Genomic DNA, 27,207 nt, shown 5'->3' with positions numbered 1-27,207 from the left:
TGCGAGTAAAAAAAAAAAAAAAAAACTGCTTTGCTAAGTTTGGGCACCTCGCTCGAGACAACTCGAGAATCGTTGCGTCTTAACAAATCGGGGGAAAAAAAGGAGGGAGGCGCGCCAGCTTCTCACGTTTTCCCGAGGAGTTCGCGGGATTTCCCGCCACAAGGACGCGAGGAGAAGGTCACGTCCGAAGTGTGGCATGCCTACGGGGGTAATCTCGAGTGTCGGTTATCTGAGGGAGAGAGAGAAAAAAAAAAAAAAAATAGAGGTGGATTGCCAGTGACACGTTTGAAAGTTCTCCCCCTAAATTGCTTACTAATAGAGATAAGCTAAGCTTAAAACAAGAGCCCCAGCCAGTCCTCCTCCAGCCTCCACAATGAGACGTGGCAAACTCTACAGGAATTCCTGTCATGTTTTCTAGATATGACACTAAGTGGATTATGGAAGATTAAGTATGACAAAGGAGGAGGAAGGGGGGGGGGGGGGGGGGGGGAAATAAGCCTTGACATTGCGCTGCAGTGCTGTGCCTTGAATAAGAAGACTTTCATTTGTAATACAATACAGCCTGCATAAACTCCCTAATTATGCCTTCTGTCCACTGGGAGCTGGCCATGCTGCCTTACCATTCATGATTGCTCTTAAAATGCAGTACAGTATGTCCACAGACACCTCTTTAAAGTGTGTGTGTGTGTGTTTGTGTGTGTGTGTATGCATGAGTGTGTCTATATATATATATATATATATATATATATATATATATATATATATATATATATATATATAAACATATGTTAGAGACAGATAGATAAATATTACAGTCTATTCACTCTTATCTTATCTACACTCTTATCTAAAGAGACTTACATATGTTACAGTTTTCACATGTTACCCACTTATACAGCTGGATATTTGCTGAAGCAGTTCTGAGCTAAGTACCTTACCCAGGTGTACAGCAGCACTACCACAGTGTGGAATAGAACCGGCAACCTTTTGGCTGAAAGTTAGACAGATAGATAGATAGATATTACTGTCGTGGTAGTTCATGTTTACATGTATCTTTGATTTGTATCTATCTATAGCCTGTGAGTGAGGTGACGTGTGTCATGTACCAAAGAATACCTTTGTCTTGCCTGCAATTCATCATAGCCGGCATTCTTTTGTCAAAACGGGTAATACATTCTCTCCTGCCCATCACGGCTGGATACCAGCATTTGTTTATCAGGTATTATAAAAACATTTTCAGCGCTACAGTTCGCTGATGGATAGTCTCTACATTACGTACAGTATAAAGTGAGCGTTCTGTGTTTGTCGTTTGGGTAAGCGCTGACACCGATGACACGGTGGTCCCACGCCAGTCTCTCGGCTGTCATGTGACAAGCCTGCCACCGAGCTGCTCGTCCACGTTGCTGATCTGAGACAATGGCTGTCACACAGTCACGCCAGACAGCCCTCAACCGCCTCTCCCCTCTCCTCCTGTCTCAGAGAGCGTCTGAGATTAAAGTCTTGCTCTGATTCGTCCTGGACGAGTCAAGGGCAGGAGAAGCCTCATCTGTCCTAGTGGCTCTAGATACCTGGCGCGGACAGACCGCTGCACTTATCTGTCTTTTCTAACTGTTAATTACATATACATTACAATGTAATGTACATGTAATGTACATGTAATAAACACACCACAGTGTCATCCATTTGAATCAAATGTGTGGCAAACGCTTTCTTTCTCCTCTGGGAATGGTCTTGAGATTACCGCTGCGGAAACATGCTTGTAGCTGCACTGTGTTGTACTGATAAGAGGATCAATTAGTTCTATATGAAAGCATATAGGCTAATGCTTTTCTGTATTTTGAAATGCATTGTTACTTTGGATTACCACAAAAAAAAACTTCTCCCATCATCCACCCTCTGATTTTTTTTCTGTTATAGTTCATTTACCAAGTGCTGACCCAGTGAGATTAGGCCTGTGGAGTGTTTAGCATCTGACAGGAAATTGCTTCCTTTGAATCGATATTAGATATTTCTCTCCTGTAAGATATAATCATTCAGAGTGGACTCTCAATGAGGGGCAAAGTAAACTGACTGGAAAATAAAAATTTTATGACTGATTGGGGAAGTGAAGTTTCTACAGCAGGGCGAGGGCAAAGCACTTATTAAAAAGAACATTTCATTTCTTTATTCCTATTATCCTTTAAGTGGCATGTATCACCGGGTATGAAACAGAATGCTCTGTGCTTGTGTGCGGGTACCACAGCCTGAAATAAGGAAGTGCTGTCCAAGCAAAGCCAAGGCCGGGGGTTGAAGAGCCCTCTGTTGTTTTTTGCGGGGGTCAAAAGGAAACGGTTTGTTTTAAGAGGCATTTTGAGAGAAGAGAACACGGCCCCATCTGGGCCCGGGGCACGTCACCCCCGGACGTCTCGGTGTCTGTCAGCGGACGAGAAGGATGCTCAGGTGTTGTGAGAGGCGCTAATAAACCCCTGGCAGAGGAGCCGGGGGAATTGGATCCAGACAGACAGCAGGAAATAGAGGGGTGAGGTGTCAAAAGGAGCATGCCGTCTTAGCACGGTTCTTCCACTCCGGGCTCCGGGACACAGACAAATTCCTCTTCTTACTTTGGTCTTTAACACGGGGGGGGGGGGGGGGGGGGGAGAGCTATTTTTGTAGACAGCACAAGAGATCATTGTCAAATATATTGAGAAATCCCTCACATTGTAATCAGCACAAGAGAGAGAGCGGGACTTTGCCAGACAAATCACTTGCTTCAGTGCTGTATCCTGCAGAGAGGAGTGGACAATATTCAGGCAAGGTTTATCCTCACATAAGTACTGCTATTAGTCTACATATAACACACCCGTGTGTGAAGTATTAGTGGACTCCTCACGTGGAATAGTGTGCCTGCAACTCGTGTAAACTTTTAATTTTAATTAGGTTGAACCTTTTGTTACAGCCAGTAGTAGGGAGTAATTGATGGGCCTGAGCTGCTCTGAACTCTGCATTAACTGAGAGTAGCCTCTACTATTCAGCCCTTTTAAGGGTCACACTTCAAATTATATAACACATTATTTTATTTAAAGGGTTATGTAAACTATGTAGGGCCTCACAACTAAAACCTCTCTCTCTCTCTCTCTCTCTCTCTCTCTCTCTCTCTCTCTCTCTCTCTCTCTCTCTCTCTCTCTCTCTCTCTCTCTCTCTCTCTCTCTCTCTCTCTCTCTCTCTCTCTCTCTCTCTCACACACACACACACACACACACACACACACACACACACACACACACACACACACACACACACACACGCACACACACAGTGTATTCTTATACATTATTAAATGGCATTTAGGTTTCATTTTTAAGTTTCCATCTTAGCTATAGCACATTTAAGCACAATTTAACAGCTTAAAGGCTATTCATGCTATGTAGCTATTTTTTTATCTGATATAAAAACTGTAAATGTAAATGTAAAATGTAAATGTAAAAATAAAAACGTGCAGTAGGACTATGTCTGTGGAAGCTTCAAAGCACGTAAAATTGCCTTGGATGTTTTTTCATGTACTGTAAATGTATTACTTCTACTCTAAATGCAGGCTACTTTCAAGTAACAAATAATTGCTGTTGAGTTGTCACGTTTAAGATGGATAGCCTAGCTGCTGCTCTGACTTGCATCATCAAAGCACAGCGCTCATGTGAAAATTCGGAAACATTCAGATCAGCACCAGGACTGCAATGTTTACACAGAGCGTTCAGAAGGGTTTTCCAAACCCACACACAGAGGGCGTTTAAAATGCAGCCAGATCTGTGTTTAAATGTGATACTGGGATTATAGGGGCAGATCCACAGGGTCGACAGATTACGCTGATTAAAATTTCAAAAGTTGTTTATATATATGTGTTTCGCTGGCCCCCTCCAGAGAGATTAATCTTCTGTTGATTTTTACACTGAGCTTTTTTTAAGATTTATTGCGCCTGTACTTTTTTTCTGAGATGTTTTTTTTTTCTTCAGATATACACTTTTTTTCCTGGGCAGACTGTTTTCTCCTAGACTTTTAACAGTTTACAGCCCTGCTGAAAGCACTTTAAAAGGTACCAAATCATGGTATCTGTCCATTGTGCAGAGTTTTTCTTTTTTTTTTTTTAAATCTTTTTGTCAATGCCAGTTTCTTCAACAGGTAGAAAGTCAAATGGAATCATTATTTGAGGTTTACCTGTTTGCCTTAGACCCTGAGAAATTAGCCTTCCTGAGACATTCTTCCATATAGTAGGGATACTGCCATGAAAATGTGTGATACCTTCCTAGGGAGTAAATTGCTAGCTGAAAGCTTAAGATGTTTTAGAGCAAACTGGATATTTAAACATGTAACAATTTAAAAACAAAATAGCATTATTAAAATATTGGTGATACATGTATCTGAGGGTGAAACATGCCGTTATCAGCAAACACAGCTACTTTAAGTCAGCAAAGTATTGATGGGTTGGTTTGATTTCTGTCATGCCCTTGCTTGTGAATGCTCTGGGCCTGTACACTGCATCATTTCCCACTCCTGTGATGTACTGTACTTTGCTACACCTTTTATAAATGACGCTGTATAGGGAGATAAAGCATAGCACACAGAGAATGGGTAAAAGGACACACATTATAATATAGCACCACATTACGGTTCATCTCTAGAAGCACTTTCCCTTTATCTTAATCTATTTACAGTTGTAAATGCCTGTTTCTACTGCACTATATTTCCTTGTTAAATTGGTTCTCGTGTGAATGGGGGGGGGGGGGGGTAATCCCATGTAAGAGTTAGATCTGAGAGTGAAGTGAAGTTTTTCGCCGGATGTGGGAGGGAGAGAAGGGGGACCACTTGTCTTTAAGCTGTTTGACTTTTTGACACAGTTCTAAATCTAATCATCAGAAGGCTTTAGAGGTGAAGTGGGCTATCGTTGCGAAGTTAAATCCCCCTAGAAATTAAGTCCATTAATCATGCACTGCTTCATTTGTAGTTTTTTATATAAGGGCCTGAATTGGAATTGTGCTGTGGAGAGAAAAAAGAGAGGAAAATGAGCTACAGTGCTTAAGAAAATCCATCAATTCTCATTACAGAAAATAGATCATCTCTCCTAATTAGAGGCGGACTTTTTTTTTTTTTACCAGGGTCCAAATACAGAATAAAACAAGCCGGTGATGGCTTCATGGCCACTGATTAATTAGGTGAATGGATGGTGGGGAGGGAGCGCTGATTTTGTGTGAGACGGCTTCTTAAACGCAAGGCGTAATTTATTTGAGGTCAAGTCTTCCGAGAAAATATTATCACCATTTCCAGCGGGGTAATCTACTGTGATTTTGACAAGATTTGCCCTTTTGTATAGTCATTTTGTCCTGGAGGGTTTTTATTTTTTTTTCCCCTGTGGGAGGTACCAGCCAATGCAGGGAAATCAGTCTTCGCTAAGTGGAAGCTGTAGATCATTGACATGAACCCCTCGTTTCTAAAATGCAGCGTTTATATTGCATACAAATGGCCTGTCATGCCATCTGTACAACCAGCTGATAATGGTGATAGATGTATATTTATATCTATTTTTTTAGGGCTGTGTAATTTGAAGGGTCTGAACATTGTTAGTGTGTCATAGCGGATGCGGGACTGAATTTTAGCCCTAAGTAGCGTAGGAAATATTGAAGAAGATGTAGATGAAGCTACAAGCTGCATCCCAATGTACAAAATTAAGTCAGTTTGCAGGAAGTAATGTTGGATGTGAAATATCAGTATGGACAAGCGTGCAAAACAGTACTTCAATGCGACAGTCCCCCTCACATTAATCTTCCAGTTTTAGACTAACATTTAATTTAACATTTTAAATGGAACAATGTTTTTAATTGCCCTCAATGGGTTATCTAGAATGTAGCAAAGGGCAGTGACTTGTAAATGTGGCTTTATTAAAAGAGAGGCCAGATTGGTGTGAAAAGTTTTAGCTTTTTAACTATGGACGATTGTTGCTTGCTAATCATATTCATTCAGTGAAGCGGTTCAGGTTGAGCCTCCGAATACAGTGGCAAACTTTTAGTGAGTCACTCTGAAAACAGCATCTGGAAAATGAATAAATGTAAACGCAATATTGTTTGTCTGTTTGTCACAGTTTCTGTTCACTTCTAATTAAAACACACTGCAATCATTGGGGTCTAAATGTTACCGCTTTTTAGTAACTGTGTGAGAAACATTCATTCAAACAGTAAAATTCAATGCTATCAGCGCTAACATTAAAGTGTTTTTCGGTGACCCTGTGGTGGAATCAAACTCTTGTAAAATTCTGAAAAAAAAAACAGCCTGCACAAACACGCACCCTGGGATGCCGAATGAAAGGGATTCTGGGATGTCACACAGAACACGAAGAGTACAAGCTTGTGCACTCGCTCGAAGGCAGCAACTGACGGCAAGCGGAAGTTACTTTTTCAGATTTGGATACCCTCGACCATGTGATCGGGAAGCTGTTTTGAGGGGAAGTGGGCAAAAATGAGGACCGGGACACAGCTGTGGAGATCGGATAGATGGCAATGGAGAAGCCCTCTGCAGCAGCACAGCATTCTGGGTAATTTTGTGGGGTCACATGTTGCAGCTTGGCAGAAGAGAGCTGTTAGTTACGATAATCATTTTTAATGATTGTTATAATTAAACTTTTTTTTATGTGGGTGTTTGGAAGGGTAGAGATAGAAATGTTTTATTTCCCTCTCCTCCGTGAGAGAAGCCCAAAGAAAGCACCCTGATGATACGAGTAAAAGCGCTCTGTGCCAGTTACATTATTCAAGAACGGGGTCGTTTCAGAGGTGGCATAAACCAGACATAAATGCCTGTCCACGGCACAGGGTCTAAGTCTGGCTGTGTCTGTGTGGGTTTGTTTCCAGGCAGTCTGTGTTCCTCCTACAGAACACAGTGACACACACACACACACACACACACACACACACACACACCCACGCACGCACGCATGCACACACACACACACACACACACACACACACACACACACACACACGTTACACACATACACACTCAAACAGGCACACATACAAATGCATTTTCATTTCAAGCTGTTTCTCTGGATGGTTGCTTCCTTTAGCACATTGGCACAAGCACTGCTGTGTGTCATACAAACACGTACACACACACGTGTACACACATAGCACCCAAACACACAGCACTCAAACACACATACACACACGCATGTACACACATAGCACTCAAACACACATACACACACGCATGTATACACATAGCACTCAAACCCACGCACAAACATGCATGGACATACGCGGACACACACACACACACACAGATGTGTTTTTATTTCAAGCCGTTTCACTGGTCGGTTGCTTCCATTAGCACATCGAGCGCGGTGGCGCCGTGTCAGAATGAGTGGCCTGCATCAGACCTCTGAGTAGCTGTGAGCGCCGCAGTGCCCCGGCCCCTCTGCTTCACTTAGCGGCCCGCCACGTCCGCGCGCTTCTCACCTCCTATTGCACTGCGCTTGAGCCCGCAGCCCGATCCTTTTCACACCTGCGGGCTCCGCTCGGAATGCAACGCCAGCCGAAAAAGTGTTGTCAATCCCCCCCACCCCCCCGGCCCAGCCGGAAAACACGAATGACTAATTCTTCATCTTCTGCACTAAACTGTGGAGTCATTCTTCCTTTTTTTCAAGTGTTGAGCATTTTGTTCTTGCAGGAAGGGGTGGGTGGGTTGGAAAGCTTAGTGTTGATGAGGGTGGGAGGTCAACAGCCCTCCTGGCTTGGCGTGGGTCTCGGTGACACGCTATCTTCCATTCCTCACCGGTGGCTTCGAGTGGCCAAGCAATTTCTCCCTTTTTGAAGTGAGACCGTCTGTGTGGAGAGCTGCCCCCGTACCCCACTTATCCCTGTTTGCGAACCACATGATCTGGCTGTCCAATGGAGAACCTAGTCTCTGTTAGCCCCCCCCCCCCCCCCCGCTCAGCCTTCGGGAGTCCCCCAAGTGCCGTGCGAGGCCCTGGGACCCCCCGCCACTCGAACCCCCGTGCTCTCCAGCCAGCTCTCCTGCAGCCAAGCTTGGTCCTCGCTACACTGCAGAGGTCCAGCCTCAAAGCTGCCGGGATCCTGGGATCATGTTCACTGTCCTTCCGAGCCTGTGTCGCATGATGTCAGCGCTTTACTCTGAGCATGGGGCGTTCTGTGTTAAGGCTGATTTATGCTGCAAATTTGAATGCAAAGCCAAGTGCAGATGTAGACATGGCAACCTGCTCTGCCAGCTGATGAGCCTAAATGCTTATTGCATTTTCACAGGGCAGTATGTGGCTGCATGTACCAACCGCCAGGATGCTTACTGGGCAGCAGTGTAGCATAGGGGTTAAGGAGCAGGACTCGTAACTGAAAGGCTGCTGGTTCAATTCCCCACTGGGGCACTGCTGCTCTACCCCCTGGGCAAGGTTCTTAAGGCAAGGTAGCCAATGTCAGTCCCTGGATAACAGCATCTGCTAAATGCCAATAATATAATAGTGATTAGTTCTGACCCATTGTTCCTATTAGCCTTTTTGGCGTTATGGCTTTGACAACATTCATAATCAGTCCATCATTGAAGGTGGCAATCTTGCAGTTCACTGTGCGGCTCTTTGCATTGTTACAAAATCTGGGAGATGTGCGTCAGACAGCAAGACCCCCCAGTGTGACCGGCTGTTACGGTGGCAATTACATAATTTCGTGTGTGTGTGACAGTTACGGTCGTGCCGACCGCAAAAAGTGTGAATCAGCACGGCACGAACATGTCTTATCTCATCACGTGTGTTTGTGTAAGTGACAGGCGGGCCAGGGACAGCCTTAATCTGGAGCCTGCACGTCACGTCTGTGTTTTCTGCTGCCGGGAACAACTGAAACCAAAAGCAGCCAGTGCTTCAGTGGCAATCAGATTTACATTAACTCATATGGCATTCAGTCGTATGGCAGATGCTCTTATCTGAGCGAGCGTTGTAACAAAATGTACACGTGCATATAACATGGCTACATGACAAGCGGTACACGGAGGAAAAGAGGCCGCATTTGAACATGTGCTAGTCCATCACACAGGGTTACAGAAACTGGAGCCATGCTGACTACAGCCTGCAGCCAGGCCTCTGCAGGTGCCATCCTCAAGGATCAAAAAGATCCACAACCACAAGCGAGATGGCCCGGCTGATCCCAGTCCACTTCTAGCTAAGCAAGAATTCACGTTCAGAATAGCCAGCGTTCCCTCAGAGGCCAATAAAAACCTACTCCCCCTCACGAACGCTGATCTGAGACCACTGCATGATGAAGCTTCAATCAATCCAGTCCGTGCAAGAACACAAAGATAAAGATGGGGTTCGAAAAGGTGAAACTGATGCATTTAGGTTGCGATTCCAAAGGTTATATCTCTTCTGTAGAACCTGGCTTTCTCCCATCTGAGATCCAGCCAATTGCTATGCAGGAGTGCCAACCTGCAGAAGGTAGCTGTTAGGTGTTTGGATAATGCAATTCACTTTTCTTTGCTTCAGCTGATTTGCACAAGCTGTATTTTAATAGATTCAAGGCCTTTCTCAATATATCTTTTTTTCTCTCTCTCTCTTTTTGAGCTGGACGTTTAGTGTGGTGGATGTACAGTGAGCTAAGATTAGGTGATGCCAGGCTGTTGCTTGGTTGCACGGCTGCACACTGCTGTGGAAATATCAGAACCATGTGCCGCGTACCTTTGGTCCAGTACAGACAATTATATTAATTACTCTTTTGTTCTAGTTTTGTCATGGAGAGGTTTGGTCCCTAGGTAACCATTGTTACATAGCCACACTCCCACGCCAATACTCAGAGTGACACACACACACACACACACACACACACACATGTATACACATGCACACGCCCGCGCACACACACCCACACACCCACACACACACACACACACACACACACACACACACACACACACAAACAGGTACACACTGTCACACAGACACAGACAGAAAGATCTGGCACACTGTAATATTTGAATCCCCATCTCGTCCTCAAGTGTCTCAGACAGTAAAAAGCAGAGGCACAGGGGCCGGGGTTCGAGTGGAAGGAATTCTCGCTAATCCACTCTGTGTCTGAAAGAGAGAGGGGCTGTCGCCGTGCCCTCGGCTGCCTCAAAGCCGCCCTTTTCGGGAGAGGGTCTGTGGAGAGAAGCACTCCACCGCGCCGCCTCCACCTCCCTGTGTTTCCCCGTTTCTCTTCTCTTTCTCTGCTTCACACAAGAAGGCTTTTAGGTGCAACTCTTTATGTCTGGCACCAGCAGCTTACTTCAAGTTTTTTTTTTTTTCTTCTTCTTCTTCTTCTTCTTCATGAAATTGCATCAGGGCATCGCCAGTGCAGGTGAAGAGAGAGAGTTTCCAGTTCAGCTTGGCTGAGTTTCAAAGACTCCCTGCCCCTCCTTTAAAGATGGCGTTTCCACCACACTTCCCGTCGCTGCGGAGAGAGGGCAATACGGCGACGCTCATTTGCGCATCAGAATCTGGCTTTGACGTTCCCTCTGAGACGCCCTGATGCTGGCTCAGAGCCAGAAACCGCGCGGTGTGAACGGAGCTGGTAAATCTCCACCTTTCCCATCGTGGTTTACGCCTGGTGCTCCGCCAGTCTCAGACAGCCGTGGGCCGAGCCAGCAGGGTTTGCGTTCACACTTTGCGCGGTCAGCGGCACCAGTGCTATTCCATCTGTTTTTATTGTTGAAAACCTGTCTCCAATGGCCGTGACAGGAAATGGAGAAAAAAAAGCTCAAGTTTGCGTGAGGGACAGTCTGTCAGGAGAGCTGACAGGCTCTTTGAAAACGCGTCTAAACGTGTCACAATATCAGGTGATGAAAAATGAAATCAAAGGCCTGTAAGGTTTCACTAATAGGCAGTTGTAGGCAGGCATGAGCCCTGTGTTGGAGATGGCTGAATGGTGGTTTTGCTGACCGTGGTCTGAACGGGCGCACAGCAGTAGCGTTTTGGCATTTCAGTGATGCCGCAGCCTCCGGTGTTAAAGGCGATTAGAGGCTGTAGCTGCAAATGACTGGCCTGTTTGATGTGGTTTGATGTGGAAGGGGTTTATGGGAAACGCTTGTGCCCCTCAGTGAGCTCTCTGGCGTCTTCCCCTCAGAGGATGTACGGCGGTGGCTCCCTCCTGGGGGTGCGTACCCAAAATCCCCTGCTGGGAACCCTGCACAAAGACCACCGTCCCCCAGGGAAGCTGGGAAATGAAAATGATCCCCGCATCGCCTTTGCGGGTTTATTTCGTAAAGTAACCGTCCATGAGTCCTTGCAGCAGTTTTGTCTTCCTCTGTCCTTTGAGGTGCCACTCCAGAATGTGCCAAATGACATCAGCGTACAAGTTTCTTTCCTCTTTTTTGGACATTTTTGTTTTTTTGTGTTATCAAAGTAAGGGTTTGTGGTTGAATCGCATACAGGATGAACAGATATAACAACCATTCCCACAGACGAATACCACATACGTCTGGAGGCAATACAAAGCTTAAAACACGTTTCGTTGGATTTGTAGCTGGAAATGGAATATTGTTCCACAGAGCGTAAGGCCAAATCTTTCACATTTCCACCGGTCCAGGAGAAAACGAGTGTTTTAATTAAGAGTGTTTAATTGACACGGCAGTAGTTACTGACGCTGGCTTGGCAGCATAGAGGAGCTGTTTTGCCTTCAATGGTTCCTTTCGCTCCTCTTGTGTTAGCTGGGCTTGGAACAGTAGCTGTGCTTCATCCAAATCAGCAAAATGTAATTACTACCTGGCAGTCAAAAGCGGCCAGCCTCACGTGTGCCTGTAACCTCTGTGATGAACGACCACACATTCACACGCTACTAATTTACCCAAAGCCCGCATGGAAAATTAAGGCCCATTGTGGTATGCAAATGATGGTATTTTGCCCTCCTTTAGGAAGTACAGTGGATGGCTACGTTTTACCTGTGCCTTGTTGCGAGTTTCGTCCCGCGCAAGAGTGCGTTTTCACCGCTGCATGCTGCTTCGATTTTCATCAACTGTAAATGAACAATTTTACGAGCACTGGATTTTAAACGCAGTTTCAGATTGTTCAATAAAACGAGCAGTCGATTTTAAATCGAAATGGCAAAAGCTGAGGTGGGGGGGGGGTTTATGGCCGAGAGAGTTAATTACGGCGGACGCCGTCCCTGGGTGTCAGTTGCATCTGACTGCAGAGGCGTATTAGCTGCATTGAGGTGCCTTGATAGCCGTGCGGAGCAGGCTTTTTCTGTTGTGTTTCTCTCCTCTCTGAGCTTATGAAACCCAGCGAGAGAGGACATCTCGGCCGCCCTCCTCCTTTTGTGTTGTGATTTGATTAACGGTCCGGGAGTGACGTCCCTCTCCAGAAGGCTGGGGGGTGACTCAGCGCCCGCCAACGTGATTCGGCATTTCGCGCCCTCCGCCCACACCCCGCCCTCCCCCCCACCCCCACCAGCACCTCCCCCCTCCCTGCACCCCCCCTCCTCCTGTGGCATCTTCCGTCTCCACCGGCAGCCAGGAACAACAGAATGAAGTCTGTACTGTAAATCTAGTGAGTGCGTTCGAACGGCGTTTCCATGGAGAGTAATCCTAATCTGGACCATGGCGCCGTTCAGAGCCATTTACCCAAACCTGGGCTTTATACGGTGGTTCTCGGGCTGCTGCGGCAGAGCAAGGGGGGTGGGGGCAGTGGGGGTGGGGGGGGTTGCTGGTGCTTTCGTTAAGCCTGTAATTGAAATGGCGAACGCTTTTCCTACCCGCGCCGGAGTGGGCGTTACGCTGCAGACAGGTAAATCAGAGGCAGGTCTGCCGCAGGCCCCTGTGCCACAATGCAGGCAGGATTGGTTAAAGGTCACAGACGCCCTGCGCTTTATTTCTGGAGGTCTTGACCTTTTCGGAGAGGAAAAAAAAATCCACAGCATGTTACAGTCCACTCCAGCGCATCTGGCTGAGAATTATAAATTGCAACACACACACCGCCAACCACAACCCCCAACTGCCACCTTCCATCCTGTTGACCCCCCTGTCCCCACACACACACACACACACACACACACCCCGTCACTACCAATGTGCTGTAAATAACACGGATGACATTCCTGTATGCTGTGCATGAATCTAGTCTCTCTGGCTGTTTCTGCCCCCACACAGAAGAATGAAGAGTCTAAGACTGCAGGCAGCAGCAAAACAAGTGAGCATTTTGGCGCAATCTTAACCTCCTCTAATCTCCTGTCTGCTGTTCCATTGCATTACATTGCAGTATTGTCATTTAGCAGACACTTCTACCCAGGACGACCTACGTACGTTACAATGTTTACCCATTTATACAGCTGGATATTTACGGAGGCAGTTCTGGGTTAGGTAGCAGTGCCGTAGAGGGGAATCAAACCGGCAACCTTCCGGTTACGAGCCCTGCACCGTACCGCTTAACCACACTCCCGCCCCTATTGCTTATTCATCTCCACCAGAAGGCCGTCCCCCGTCGGCAGCCGCAGGTGGGCGGTGCGTGGTTTGGCCTGGCGGGACGCCACAGCCATAACGACACGCCACCCTGGCTCTGTTATTGGAGGGCAGCAGAGGGGTTCTAACTGCCAGGAGGGTTTTGGAGCGGCGTCCCTCTCTGTCTCTGTCCCCAATAGCCCCTCCATCGCAGCACTAATCACTCTGTTTGTTTGGCGACCCCCGCGCCCCCGCGCCCCCGCGCCCCCGCATTGTTCCAGACCTGAGTTTGTATTAGTTAATCCGCAGCTGTCTGTAACAGAAGGGGAGATGTGTGTTTGAGTGAGTTCATCTCTGGCTGCTTCACAGCACGCTCTCAAAAAAAGCAGCAGGTAGAAAAAAATTATAATTAATAAAATAAATTAATTAAAAAAAAAAAAAAAACCTGGAATGGTGAATGTGGTGTGGAAGGCAGACCACCAAATGTCAAAATGAACATATTCATTCTGAAGTACTGCTGAACTCACCACCTTCTCTGTGTAGCTGAATATAGGGCATTCAAATGCCAGACGCAGACAAAGATTATGCAATCTATAAAAACTGGATAAACCTCTGAAGACTGGAAAGAAAGCAGTACCAGCAGACTGCATAAGAAAGGAGACCACACAAAAACAGCTTGATCTGAATTGTAATATGCGATGATAGTATTTACTTGCATTTTAAAGCGGCAGTCACAGGGCAAATGTTTTTTTTGGTCTCATACTTCATATTTTCCTTTTTTAAAATGGCCTAGTTGGCAGAATGATGGGATTTGATGAGCACCTCAGTTTCGTATAGCCCTTGCATAGGCACCACTGTTACCCTCCTGGACAGCAACAGGTGAAGGCACATAGCGGCTGGTCTGGAATCAGCACTTAGGTGCACTTTATACCTGGAGAACATCGACAGAAATATCAAGAGAGGTCATCAGGTTCTGGGCGCATCTCGGGCGTCTACTGAGTCATCCCTATGCGAAATGCATTAGGCACCGCACTTTGTATTTTTAGCTTTTGATGAACGGCGGTGCTCAAAGCAGACAAAACCGGGTAGGTCACGCATTCCTGGTGATCTGGCCAAGTGCTGAAACACAGAGTCTGTGCCCTTATGTGGTCTGTACTGCAGGCTGCTGCCCTCTCAGAGCTGTCTCTGTGTATGCACAGGTATAATGTGCTATCAGTCTACCCAGAAACACTGCTCTTTACTCACGGCCTGCGGTTTAACACAACAAGAGAATCAATAAAATACACTCAATATCAAAAAAGTCGACAGTTACCATTTGTAAGGGTTCATATTTCACATTTATCCCATAACTATGTTGTCTCATAAAGTTTAAGGTAGGCTAAAGCTTTATTGCTAAGCGAACTACATTCTGGCTCGGCTGTTACCTTGGTAACACAGGGAGTTGTTGTTCTGCAGCTGAACAGCAGCATATAGGAGCCCAGCACCTGTGTTGATGTCTAAATCATTATCATCCTCAGTACAACAAAATGAAAATAATCTGCAAACATTACAAATTACATTCGTACTTGTAAAGGGGGAACGTTTCATTCACTTCTGTGCTTTTTAAAACTAATTTAAAGCAGAGCGGATTTTGAAAGACAGCGCGCGTTAAATTCACATTTCCTGTCCATCGCACCAGCTGAATAGAAGTCAAAGGAACACCATCTTAGTTCCTTTATCTGGTTCCAGAGAAATCGTTGCTACGTCTGTTGCTAGGGCAGCGATAAAAGCTCTCGGGCATCATGTTCAGTTGGAAAGAAAGTGTGTGTGTGTGTGTGCGTGCAAGCGTGTGTTTTTGCGTGTGGTGAGGCAGAGAAAGGAGGTGTCTGTCTGTCCTTAGCGGGAGATGTGTGTGTGTGTGTGGGGGGGGGGGGGCATGCTTTTGAAGTCTTAGAACACCCCCTCCCTCTCAGTAAAAGGTTGAAAGTGAAGTAAAAGGTACAAATTTCGGTTCTCTGGGAACACGGAGGGGGGTTACCGGTCTCCTCAGGGGAGGCAGAAAGTTCACTACTGCACACGTAGCGGCGTACTAGCCACACACTGTCAAGAACAAACAAATAAATGTTTAACATGGCATTAAACTGCATCATGGGATGCAGAGGCATCCAGCACAGTTTTGGGAGCCTCTGCCTTTTCACTGTTATTTACAGTGAACGATTTAACGATTCGGCCTCACCTGAGCGGCAACCGAGAGGTCTTCCAAGACGCTCACGCCGCTAATTAATCAGCCTAATCACCAAAATTAATTGGATACGCAATTTATAGTTTATCATTGCGCTGAAGGAGATTCATCTACAAAGCATTCACCACAGAGGTCTGTGTTAATTGGAGACCTGGGGCAAATGTTATAATCTGTTATATCTGTACAGTTAATGAAATAATCAGAGGGAAAAAAATTCTCTGATTTGGCCTCACTGTCTGTGATGTTGAATATAGTTATGTTCAGTTTGAAGTAAACCATGCAAGCTGTAATTACATTAATGGAAAAGAACATGTGCAAAAGTTGTGGTATAACTCTGATATTGTAGCTGTAGGTGTGATTTTTACAGTGTAAATCTCACATGGACTCATGTACCACATGCTGCAATGTAATTAGATTGTGCTTTTTGAAACTGACTCATCTTCTGTCTGCACTATAATTGGAAGGTGTGAAAAGCAATGGAAATGGAAAATTTTCTATTGACATAATAATGCCTTTGAGCTGGAGTCTGTATGGACCACAGCATAAAGCGTTTGCTTTAAAGTAGGGGTTTATCAGTGTCATTTATGAGAAAAAGGAGCTGCATGTTAATTTAAAAAAAGCCAAAGATGTGACCAGTTGCCTGTCTATCCATTTACGCTTTGGCAGCGTCTCATTGGACTAACGACTCAAGTGGGCGGGGGGCCAGCAAGTGCTATCAACCAGTGACTCGCTGATGTGAACCAATGACACTGTTGGGCTCATAGAGAGAATTGTCTCTTGATTGGTTCTTACAAGCCAGAGACTGACGGAACATGGTAACTCCACCTATTTTTGGGCTCCACACTATAGCTGACACCCTCGGAGAATGACAGTCTTCACCGTCTCTTTATGGAAAATACAATGAAATAGAATGCAATACAATGAAAAGACATATTCTAAGTGAAACGAGGAAAGTATTAATAGACTGTCAAAACTGAAAAAGATGGTAAGGATAGAAATAAAGAATGAAAGATGATAGAAAGAATGCTTGCATGGTATTTAGAATGCTTTCAGGAGCCAAATGTAATGATGTTATGTTAGCCAGAGTTGGAGTGTTTATGCTTCTGAAACCTTCTGAAGATTTAAGCTTTAATGAATTCGAGATGTACGTTTTTCTGCAGTGTAAAGGTTGAGGCATTAAGTGGCCACAGTTCCTGACCTTTAGCGGTTAGCGCATCCATTATCAGGGAGGCGGAGTAATGTATTCATTGTGCATTCATATAAGAGGAAACAGAGCCGTTTTGTATAAATGTCAGCGAAGCCTGTAATTGTGACCTCTGGAGACAGACTCACAATCGGATGCAAGGGGCTTTGGAGTGTGAGGGGGACGGCTTGTTACTATGGTCACAACAGTCTATAGCACCAAACACGCCGAGTCAAACCTAATGGGATTAAACATTATTAAAATCTGCGATATGTCTGATGTTTTTTCTGTATGCTTTGGTGGTTAGCGTATGCGGTTACTCCAGCGAACAGTAGCTGGTATGTGGACTGGCTGGAATGCAGTTTTCGATTCTGTGTCCATTACTTTCGGGCCAGCCGGCTGTCGATATTTAATTATGATTATAATTGTAATCCTCTATTAAATATTGTTGTTTCGAACCGCTGGTGTTTGGTGGGATTGTGCACTGCCCGGAGTCCCTTGCTGATGGAGATAATGGTAGAGTAACATAGACGTGTCCATGTAATAATGTGTGGGGTTTGGAAGGGCTATTTTACCTGGACCTGCTCCAGCTTCGTGAGCGTACCTCAAGTCGAAGGATGCTGTAATCACTGTCTTTCAACGCACATATTTTAACACAGGTGGTGGTAGAAAGTTTGAGAGAGAAAGAGAGCAGGCGATAGATGGTCAGATTCCCAGGGTCTCACAGCACACTGTCCTGTTTTCCATTCAAGCGTGGCGAAATTGTAATCTCCGTTCAGGTTCCAGCATGCAGGAGCGGCCAGGTACCGGGGAAAAAATTGACTTCGTCTGAAAGGATGTCTCCTCTATAGGCAAAAGAAAGGTGAGAGCCTATGTGAGATTGTTCTTAACAAATTTTCCCGAAAGAGCATCTGAAGAAAGAGTCTGCCTTTTCAGTGTGAGGTCATAAAGGTTTATTGACATCCATGACCAATCAGGAAGCCTTCCTTGAAGTCACTTGTTTTAAATGTTTTTTTTTAACCTTTTCATCAGCGGTTCCCCATCCTCTCCTGGAGGACCACTTGTCCTGCATGTTTTAGATCTCTCCCTGCTCCAACACAGCTGATATAAATGATCAGTTTGTTATTAAGCAGCTTCGGGAGTTCATAACAAGTTGATCATTTGAATCAGCTGTGTTGGAGCAGGGAGAGATCTAAAACATGCAGGACAAGTGGTCCTCCAGGAGAGGTTTGGGAAACGCCGCTTTTCATGAAGCAGAGGTTTCTGGGATAGATAAATACATAGATCAATTCAAAACAAACCCAAGTCCATTTTTGTAATTATTCCTCACTGCCAAAAACAACTGCTTGGCTTGCACATCAGGAGGCGAGAGATTGATCAATATTTCGAGGGACTTGGCTGGGCTGGTTTTTTTTTGAATGGGGGAAAAGGCAGGCACCATTGAGGAATTTGAGAGTGTTGAGTCAAGCGGAAGTTGGCCCGTTTCATTTCTGAAGAACTGTGATTGTATTTCTCCCCTTTGGCTCATATCAATATTAATGCTAAGATTTTCCTTACCGCTGAAGGGGGGGGGGGGGGGGGCAGGGGTTGAGGCCCGGCAGACCACTGAGGCCCAGCGTAGGATGACATCTGAATGAGAAACCGAGGAAATCGCTTAAATTGGCTTAGAGGAAGGAAGAAAAGGAGAAAAGCAGGGGCTTATGGGTAACTTCACACTGGCAAGGGTGCGGGGGGGGTGGTAACAGATTGTAGAAAGAGAAGCAGGCCTGCTCCCGAACTTCAGCGAAACAGGCCAGTCCATAAGGGATGATATAATCCGATGTCACAGTTTCTAATGGGATTCTTCTCACTTGAGGCACCTGTATTGTGCTTCCCTCCGCTCTGCAGCTTCCTGCACCAGAGAAGTCGGCCATTTTAACCCGCTTTATGGACTGTATATATTGTTTTTGATTACCTCTCCGTATCCCCTGTTGGGGTCAGTAAAACTTTATACGCCGGAAACGATTCTCAGGACGCCCATCTCCTTCCCATAACTGCCTGTATTTGGACCATTCGTATTTATTATTTAGGAGTTCATTACCGCCTTTAATATACATGTCATTTAGATGTTTGTGATGGTGCTCAACACTATATATAAATGCTGTCTGCAGTGCATTCTGGGACGCGTTCTTCTGTGAGATAGTCATGGCACTGTCATGCACCACTGTGCTGCGCAGATATAGAAACGGCTCAGGGAATGTGCACATGCTCATTGGAGAAGATCGGGGTCAAAGGGAATTTACACTCAGCCATTCACCGTGTCTGTGCTTTCCTCAGCTGGCTAGATGTGTAGCAATTTTACATTGATGTTTCTTTTTTCCTTGTGTGCACAAATCCTGCACCCCTGTATCATTGTCTGTTATATATTCGCTGGTACCAGCGTGCGTGGTTACGCGTGGCAGTTAAAGTATTAATTTGTGATCAGCAGCCGAAAAGCTGCCTTGGCGAGATTTATTCCGAACACGTTGGACGTGGAGGTTTGTGAGGAACAGATGGAGCAGGACCCAGAGAGATGAGGAGAGGGAGGTGGGGGAGGCAACGCAGGGAGCGAACCAGCTCTGCCATCGGGTGCAATTAGGAAAAGAAAACAAAGAACTAAATAGCTGTTTGTTTCTGTCCGTGGGTGTGGGTGCACATATGCGGCCGTGCGCACCCGCGGATGGATTCGTGTGCGTGAGTGTGTGTGTGTGCGTGCCGGTCTGTGCATGTGTGTGTGTGTGTGTATCTTTGTGGGTATTTGTGCGTGTGTGTGTGTTTGTGTGTGTGTGTGAGTATGCACGGCTGTTGTCTGTGTGCCCGCACGTATGTGTGTGTGTGTGTGTGTGTGTGTGTGTGTGTACACGCATATCTGCACATATACAAGTGTGTATGCGTGTGTAAGTATGCATATATGTGCCTGTGTGTGTGTGTGTGTGTGTGTGTGTGTGTGCACGCTTATGTATGTGTATCCATGTGTTAGCATCTGTGTGTATGTCTGTGTGTGTGCGCGCGCGCGTGTGTGTGTGTGTGTTTGCGTGAGACTGTTTCTACTGAGTTTATCAGCCTGAGTTCTCCCACTGTCCCCCGGTGCTGGTCCAGCTTCTCGGAGTGGAAGCAGACAGATATGTTTTGTTCTGCCTCCCCCCCTCAGCCATTTTTTAACTTGAAGCGCTTCATTATGCTGAAATGTATTAATACACATTTGAGGCGGACGCCAGGGACCGCTTCCACTGAACTGCGGATGTCAGCCAGGCTGGCGCGCAGATAACAAAACAAGTTATAAAACCTTTCAGCTCGGGTGACGGACTGTGTAAATCTAGAGCGGTTGTCAAGGAGACGCCGAGGAAAAGAGGCTCTGCTCTCTGCTCGGAATCTCTCCCGGTTCCTTGTCCAGTTGCTGAGCCCCAGTTGTATGAGCGTGGGGGAGATTTTTTTTAAGAGAAAAACCACTCCCCAACCCCCAACCCCCAACCCCACCTACCCTTCCCCTCCCTGAAAATCGCAGTGTGGCACTGTCCGTGCTGTTGACATCACTACGCGTGGCACGCTCTGAGTAGAACGGCTTTGACCAATCGATGGCCTCGGCCCGCTTCTGGGTTCCGTTACCCGCCCGCTGGCGCCGGGGTCTCGGCCCGACGCAAACGCTCCCGCTCCTGACCCCCCTCACGGCTTAATTGTTTGTGTTTGACGCCATCCCGGACGCGGGCTGTCTCTCGTTGTCGGCCCGGCAACGAGGCCTGGCGGTGGCGGCGGAGTAACAACCTTGTTAACCGTCACCTCCTGTCTTCAAAGGTCGCGGTGTAATTGTCCCAGCTGCCTGCGAAGTGGAGTGCCTCGCTCCGCGCTGCGCTCCGGGCTTTGACAGAACAGGGATGCCCCCTCTGTAGTGGAAACGCTTTCAGTCTCCCGCACAAAAGGACACTTCACTCCGGCCCAGACGTTTGAGGATTACGGGAGTCAGCAAAACAGGAAGAAGAACTGGAACAGAACTAGAAACTAAAGTTAACTTTTTTTTTTCCTTTTCCCTGAGTACCTTTGGTAACCTTTTTAAAGCATGAGATCTGTAATAGTGTGATGTTGCAGCTTTGGGGTCATTTTTACAGTAGGCACTGTTTGTGGTGTCTTGTCGTAGTCAGTTAAAAGCAATATTCTCATGAGCACATTGCCTTAGATGACATTATTGTTATTTAGCGGACGCTCTTATCCAGAGCAACTTACATAGGTTACAACTTTACAACTTAACTTCAGTGGGGAATTGAACCAACAACTTTTTGGTTACAATCCCTGCACTTTACCACTATGCTACACTGCTGCCCCAATACAAGCTATGTTATAGAGGTACCGTTGCTTTTACAGGTCAATATTAGACTTTGTGAACCTTAGTATGATGTAGGTATGTTGCTCTTTGTAAAAAAACTATTAGGCACAGTGTATGCACTAAAAGCTGAAATCAGCAGTGTTTGTGTGCGTATACTTGAGCGTTGACTTTTAGCTTGATGGTACTTTACTGTTCCGTACCTATGTGCTTGCTGCTGCTGTTACTGCTCTGGTGAAGTGTACTCAATGTATTTCACTACGACGGGCTCTGGACAAGAACATCTGTCGAAGACCGATATTAATAATAATAATAATAGTCGGCTCATGAATGATGTGCAGGAGGGGGATCACGGGATGTGACGAGGGCAGGAGAGGTCAAACGCGGCCAGCAGTCTCGCCACTTGACGAGGAAGAAACGGGCCTAAAGACTCAGGCTCTCAAACAGGCGGCATGGTGATCAATATCCAATCCGCTCGAAATTCATTCTATTACAAAGTAAGAGAAGGCTAAATTAATAAGGGGGCGATCGAAAACAGGAGGGGGGGAATCCGATGATAATACCTTGGGTACGGGAATTGGAGGCCCACGCCGTCGGAGAGGGGTCTGTTTTTCGGGAGGAGTGTGAAGTTAGCCACTCGTGGGTAAGAGGCAGATGTGAGGAGTGAGGGCTAATTAGACATAATGTGGGTCCTTTCCTCGCTTTTTGACCGTGATAAAGCTCTCCGAGCACGAGACGCATCCGGTTTCACAGGATTGTCAGCTTCTTCTGAGGAGGTTAACAAGAAGATGTCTCCAGAGGAGGAGAAAGAAAAAAAAAAAAGAGAGAAGTTGCGGATCAGTTAACTTTTGGATACGCCGCACTCATCTGCGCATTTAAGAGGAACCCCCCCCGTCCCCCCCGTCCCCCACCCTCGACTCCAGAGCTCGAAAGACACCTGGAGTTGGCTTCCTCTCTCCGTTTCTCGTTCTGTTTACCCGCCCGCCCTCCAGCCTCGAGTCGCGGCTTTGTTTACCAATTAAGCCGTCGGGAGAGGACTTAATTATCCCGCTTCACCGGGCGGGCCAGTTTCCGCGGTGATGAAGGTGGTGACGGAGCCATCGGGATTCAGCACGCGTGAGCGTCTGAAACCCCCGTGTGTAGGGTCCAGGGCGAGCCGTACCACTCACTCGATTACCATTACCAAGGCGCCCTCCATGTGAAGATCCAGGGCACGGATCTGAACTCCCGGGTTCATTAAATGCTGAGGAAACTTTTTTTTCTTCTCCTTTTTTTTTTTCTTTCTCGTGCGAGAGGGAACGGACTCATTTCCATGCTAATTTCCACGGCTCCTCTCAACTCCAGTCCATTAGAGTCGGCGCCAATTGAAGTTGCTTTTGTCTCTGAGGGAGTCGGAGGCGCGGAGGCCACGGATCCACGAGGACCCCGACGACCCATCCCTGGCTGCCGAAGTCTCGAAGTCGAAATGCCCCCCCCCCCCCAACTCCCGCCCACGCCACGGCCGCCATCCTCAAAGCACGAGTTTACAACAAGCTCTTAAAGTTATCAGGAGCGGCGGGGAGCGGCGGGGAGCGGTGGGGTGCGTCTGGGGGCGCCGATTAACCCAGAGGAGGCGCAGAGGGCGTCGTGAGTGTGTTAGATAAAGGGCTCTGGTCCGTCGGAGTTCCTCTGTAATGATTTCAAACGGGTTAGAGGTTCGCTCCGCTGCTTAGCCCAGTCGCCTTCCATTGTATTTCTTATTGATGTTCCCCATTGAAGGAACTAGTGTGCTCTTAACTTCTGTCAGGGGGTTTCACTCCCCCTCTCTCTCAGTTCAAAGAAAGTGAGCCTACCCCTGTCACCCCCCACTCCTCACTTCCCCAGCAGCTATGCAGGGATTGGTTCAGGAAGTGGAGCTCCTGACGGATTTCTCCGCCCACTGATGTGGGGAAAATTGAGAGTAACCTGCTTCTCCTGAAGGGGGAGGCAGAGAAAAGAAGGGGTCGTGTGATGTAGCCTGGAGTTTCCGCAGAGACCCGTCCTCTGGGCCGTGAGCTTCGCCAGAGGCTGCTGCCAGGTGACCCCTTTGGTGTTCCCCCTCACCAGGTCTCGACTGGAAGCTAGAGCTGGAGTGGAGCATTTCTGCTACAAGTCACATGGAGGGCAGGTGGATGCTAATAATAGGACAGCGAGAATGGACAGCTTAAAGAAGCAATGAACACAGCCCTGGTCGTCACTTTAAGGTGCTGATATTAACAAATCGGCTGCAGTGTAGCATAGTGGTTAAGGAGGAGGACTCATAAGCGAAAGGTTGCTGGTTCGATTCCCCACGAGGGCGTTGTTGCTGTAAAGTACTTAACCCACAGTTGCCTAAGTAACTATCTAGCTGTATAAATGGCTAAAATGGATAACTGTTGTAAGTCACTCTGGATGATAGCATTTGCTAAATGCCGTTAATGTAATGCAATAATGTTTAAAAAAACACAGTTGGGTTGATTTGAACATTAGAGGCTTAGTGATGTTCCAGATTCTTCAGTGATTTCCTTCAGGCAGAAATTTGGGTGGTGTTGTGGGGGGTTCTTACCCGAAAGTCATGGCACTGGCATCATTATTACGACAGTTGTCTCTTAGATAATATCAAGAGTGGCACAGGGAGGTAAACGAGGCCTGAGCTGGTGGCTAACAGTTTCCCAGCCAGGGAGCAGCTGGGAGTATCGGCTCCAGTGGAACCAGGAAAGCGGGGGCGGGGGGGGGGGGGGGGGGCACTACACAGCGTAGCCGCTGTGGCTCCTCCTCTCCAACAGGACATTAATTGAAATAAACACAGACAGCTCTCCCGCAGTCGGGAGCAGGGTCCTCTAAAGACACACTAATCAAATTTAGTCAGCGCTGCTTTATACAAACAAACCAAACTGCCCCCCCTCCTGGAGGTCATGCTGGAACAGGGTGGCCCCCAGAGGGCGGGGGGGCGGGGGGAAGGAAAGGCACATATTTGGAGGCGGGGGGTGGTGGCGGGGTGCTTAGCGGGTCGTTAGCGCGGCCCTGGGGATGCCCCTTGTGCTGGCTTTTGCGCTCGTGTTGACATGAGGATTTATTTGCAGACGGAGAGTGGGGAGAGCTAGGGGCTGGGTGCTCCCTGCGCCCCAGGAAACTCAAACAGGGTCCTTGTTTTTCGGAAAAGCCCTTTCATGGAGCTGGAGGCTTCTGTTCAGGGAGGTGTCTCTCTCACATTGCCCTCCTCTCTGATCCCCCCCACAATCACTGGGTCCATGCGGGCCTCACCCCGGCAGACAGGGTATCCATTAACAGCCCCCCGGAGGGTGTGGCTGATTTATCTGCCCTGTTCCGCGGGACTTCCAGAGGAGGGAGGGTCAGAGTCCCTCTCAGGGACTGCCAAAAACATGTCCCTGGCGTGTGTGGCTGTTTTCCCGCTCCTGGTCATGTGATCACATGGTCACATGATCAGCGAGTCTGTGTGAGAGGGCAGAGGGAACCCAAGAACCCAAGACTGAGGCTCCCTAGCGGGATGCCCAAATGACGTCTGACTCGACAGTATCTATGCTGTAACCACAGCAGCCTTTACTGCGAGGTCACATGATCAGAAACGACAGTGAATGCTTGCGTATGACACAGGACACTCGCTGCCGTTAGCATGAGAGGTGGTTCAGTGACTCTGGTAACCTCCCTCAAAATTTCTATAAGATTGACTTTTCAAAGCGTTCAACTCAAAGATGAATCAAAGAATGAGATCAAAATTTCCTTTTGCTAGGGGGACAAAAAAAGAGGAAAATATTTAAAGAGGAAGTATGGCACCGCTGTAGCTGGCTCCTAATTAGCCGTCCCTGTCTTCAAAACCAAACTTCATGAATAGCATGCGAGAGGCCAGGGCAGTCTGAAATGTGTTAGCAGTGGGGGGGAGGCCGCTCCTTTTTATAAGATCCACAAAGGAGGAGCGGGACTTTAGATAATTGCAATTAGTATTTTTGGCTGGACACTGTGTCTTGGACGTGGCCCAGTTTTGGGCATTCAGCGCCGGAGTGAGGGGTTGCCGTGGCAGCGTGCCGAGCTCCCAGAGCCGGCTTCTGCTTTCGTTTGCTCTGTGTGTGTGTGTGTGTGTGTGAGAGAGAGAGAGAGAGGGAGAGAGAGGTGTGAGAGGGGGCGAGGCGAAGTTCACTCCCCAGCCTAGCAGGTGTCTTTCACCTGTGAAGTGGGGCGCCCGCTCCCTGCCAGCCCGGGTTACAGAGCGCCTCACTCGGCGCGGGCCGTCTCTTTTTTTTCGGGTTTCCGTCCGTCCTCCCCTGCCACACGCGTGAAACAGCCGGAGCGATCCATCACGCCGTCCGCAGCTGCCGCCGATAAACGGAGACGGGATTCCTTCGCGGGAGTGGCGCGACAAAGATTCAATTTGCCTCGACTCGAAAGAGTGACACGTCGGGGAGCAGAGAGGCGTTGATGAAGCCTGGTGCTCATTATATCCACCACCTGGCAACCGGCTTTCATCCCTCTTACGGGATGGCCGCCAGAACATTAGCTACTGTACGCATCACAAAAAAAAAAAAAAAGTTCAGCGGCGAAATACAAGTGCATCACTTGCCTCCCTGTTTCCAAGCTTAAATGTAAACTTTCCGCCGAAAATTTTCACTGTAGGTTACCACCAACGGGTGACCCTTTTTTATGCAAGCTTGTACGTGTTTTCGCAGTTATGAGGGATTCCGTGATTTGAGCGAAATTATGAAAATAAACACCCACAGCTGCGGGCCCCGCGGAATGCGGCTCACACCGTGGCGGGAACGCGTCGAAGGAGTAACCCCTCGATTCAAGCGGATATAAATTAAGCAAGGAGGCGTTTCGTTTAGGAAGCCATCTGCTGCCTTAATTATACAATGAGGTAGTTTTTGCATCAATAAACCCGGCTAATGATTTAGGCACACTCAGGCAATGCGGTAATGAACCCCGAGCACTCTGGATGTTTAAAACTAATGAGAGCCACTCCTCAAAAACACAATATACTGTAACCAATTGCTGGTGGAAGGAACAGATCTTTGCTCTGCTTCATGGCAAGGAGGAGGCAAGAGGCTCTCTCCAGTTAAAAGGTCCGTTGCCGCGTGGCTTTTTGACACGTCTGGGTAATTGTGGCCGTCCGATTCGTTCGAAAGAGCGCACGCCGTAGGACTGTACTCACACGTCTGCGCAAATGACCGGTCTCGCTACTGCCGTGTTTGAACGTGTCCTTGAGGTTGTCCACCTGAAAATTTAAATCGCGTTCCGTGTGATTTGAATTATTCAGATATGGGCTGTGTTTAAAAGGAAAGGGAAGATGGGGCGCAGGGAGAGAGAGAGAGAGACTCCTCTCCGGGACTTTTTTTAACAGGGAGCAGTGCTGTGAAATAACAAATAGCAATCTAACACTTGAACGAGTATAACCCTCTGTACATATTTTGCCCCGGCATTGCCTTTTCAAGTGGAGCATTAAATCCTCCGCAGCACACGAAACGCTGATAGTCGCAGACATGCACAGGAGCAGAGCGAGAAATGATTTAGGGAGCAGTCTACATGTGCCGTGACAGAAAAAATAAATAAATAAAAAATACTCAACCAGCCCAGTGTAACTCGCGGTAACGTTTTCACGGGTTGATGAGGGTGTTCCCAGACACCTGGGGTTGGATGCATGACAGCATGAAACTCTGGCACAAGCTCATGTATATTTTCAAATACTTTTGACACTGGAACTGGCAACCTTAAAAATAAAAGATAGAGAGATATATAGATAGATAGCTAGCCATACAGATCAACAGACAGACAGATAGGTAGGTAGGCAGGCAGGCAGGCAGGCAGGCAAACAGACACCAAAAAGCTAATAAAATGTCTCAGATATGTTCAAATGATGCATAGTTATTTTCAGAAAATGGTTGTGTAGTCTATTGCTGCTGATTACTACAGAGCAGCCTGAAGGGGTCTTCAGGCTGCAGCTGCAGTGACGCCAACCATCCCGCGCTGCTGATGTACATGCTAATCTGACACTTCAGTCTGCTGTGACACCCCCATGCTTCGGACAATGGGGGCGCC

The 27,207-nt window shown here is 47.2% G+C and overlaps 1 protein-coding gene across 1 annotated transcript in view; it reads left to right on the top strand.

The window, feature by feature from the left end:
* ctnna2 (catenin (cadherin-associated protein), alpha 2) overlaps positions 1 to 27,207 on the top strand; it is a 413,128-nt gene that overhangs the window by 339,700 nt on the left and 46,221 nt on the right. The gene's annotated exons all lie outside the window — the stretch shown is intronic.

This window comes from Megalops cyprinoides, chromosome 22 (assembly GCF_013368585.1).
Source record: "Megalops cyprinoides isolate fMegCyp1 chromosome 22, fMegCyp1.pri, whole genome shotgun sequence".
NCBI classification, from domain to species: Eukaryota; Metazoa; Chordata; class Actinopteri; order Elopiformes; family Megalopidae; genus Megalops; species Megalops cyprinoides.
The sequence above is the reverse complement of the archived record's forward strand: the minus strand, read 5'-3'. Positions and strand labels throughout refer to the sequence as shown.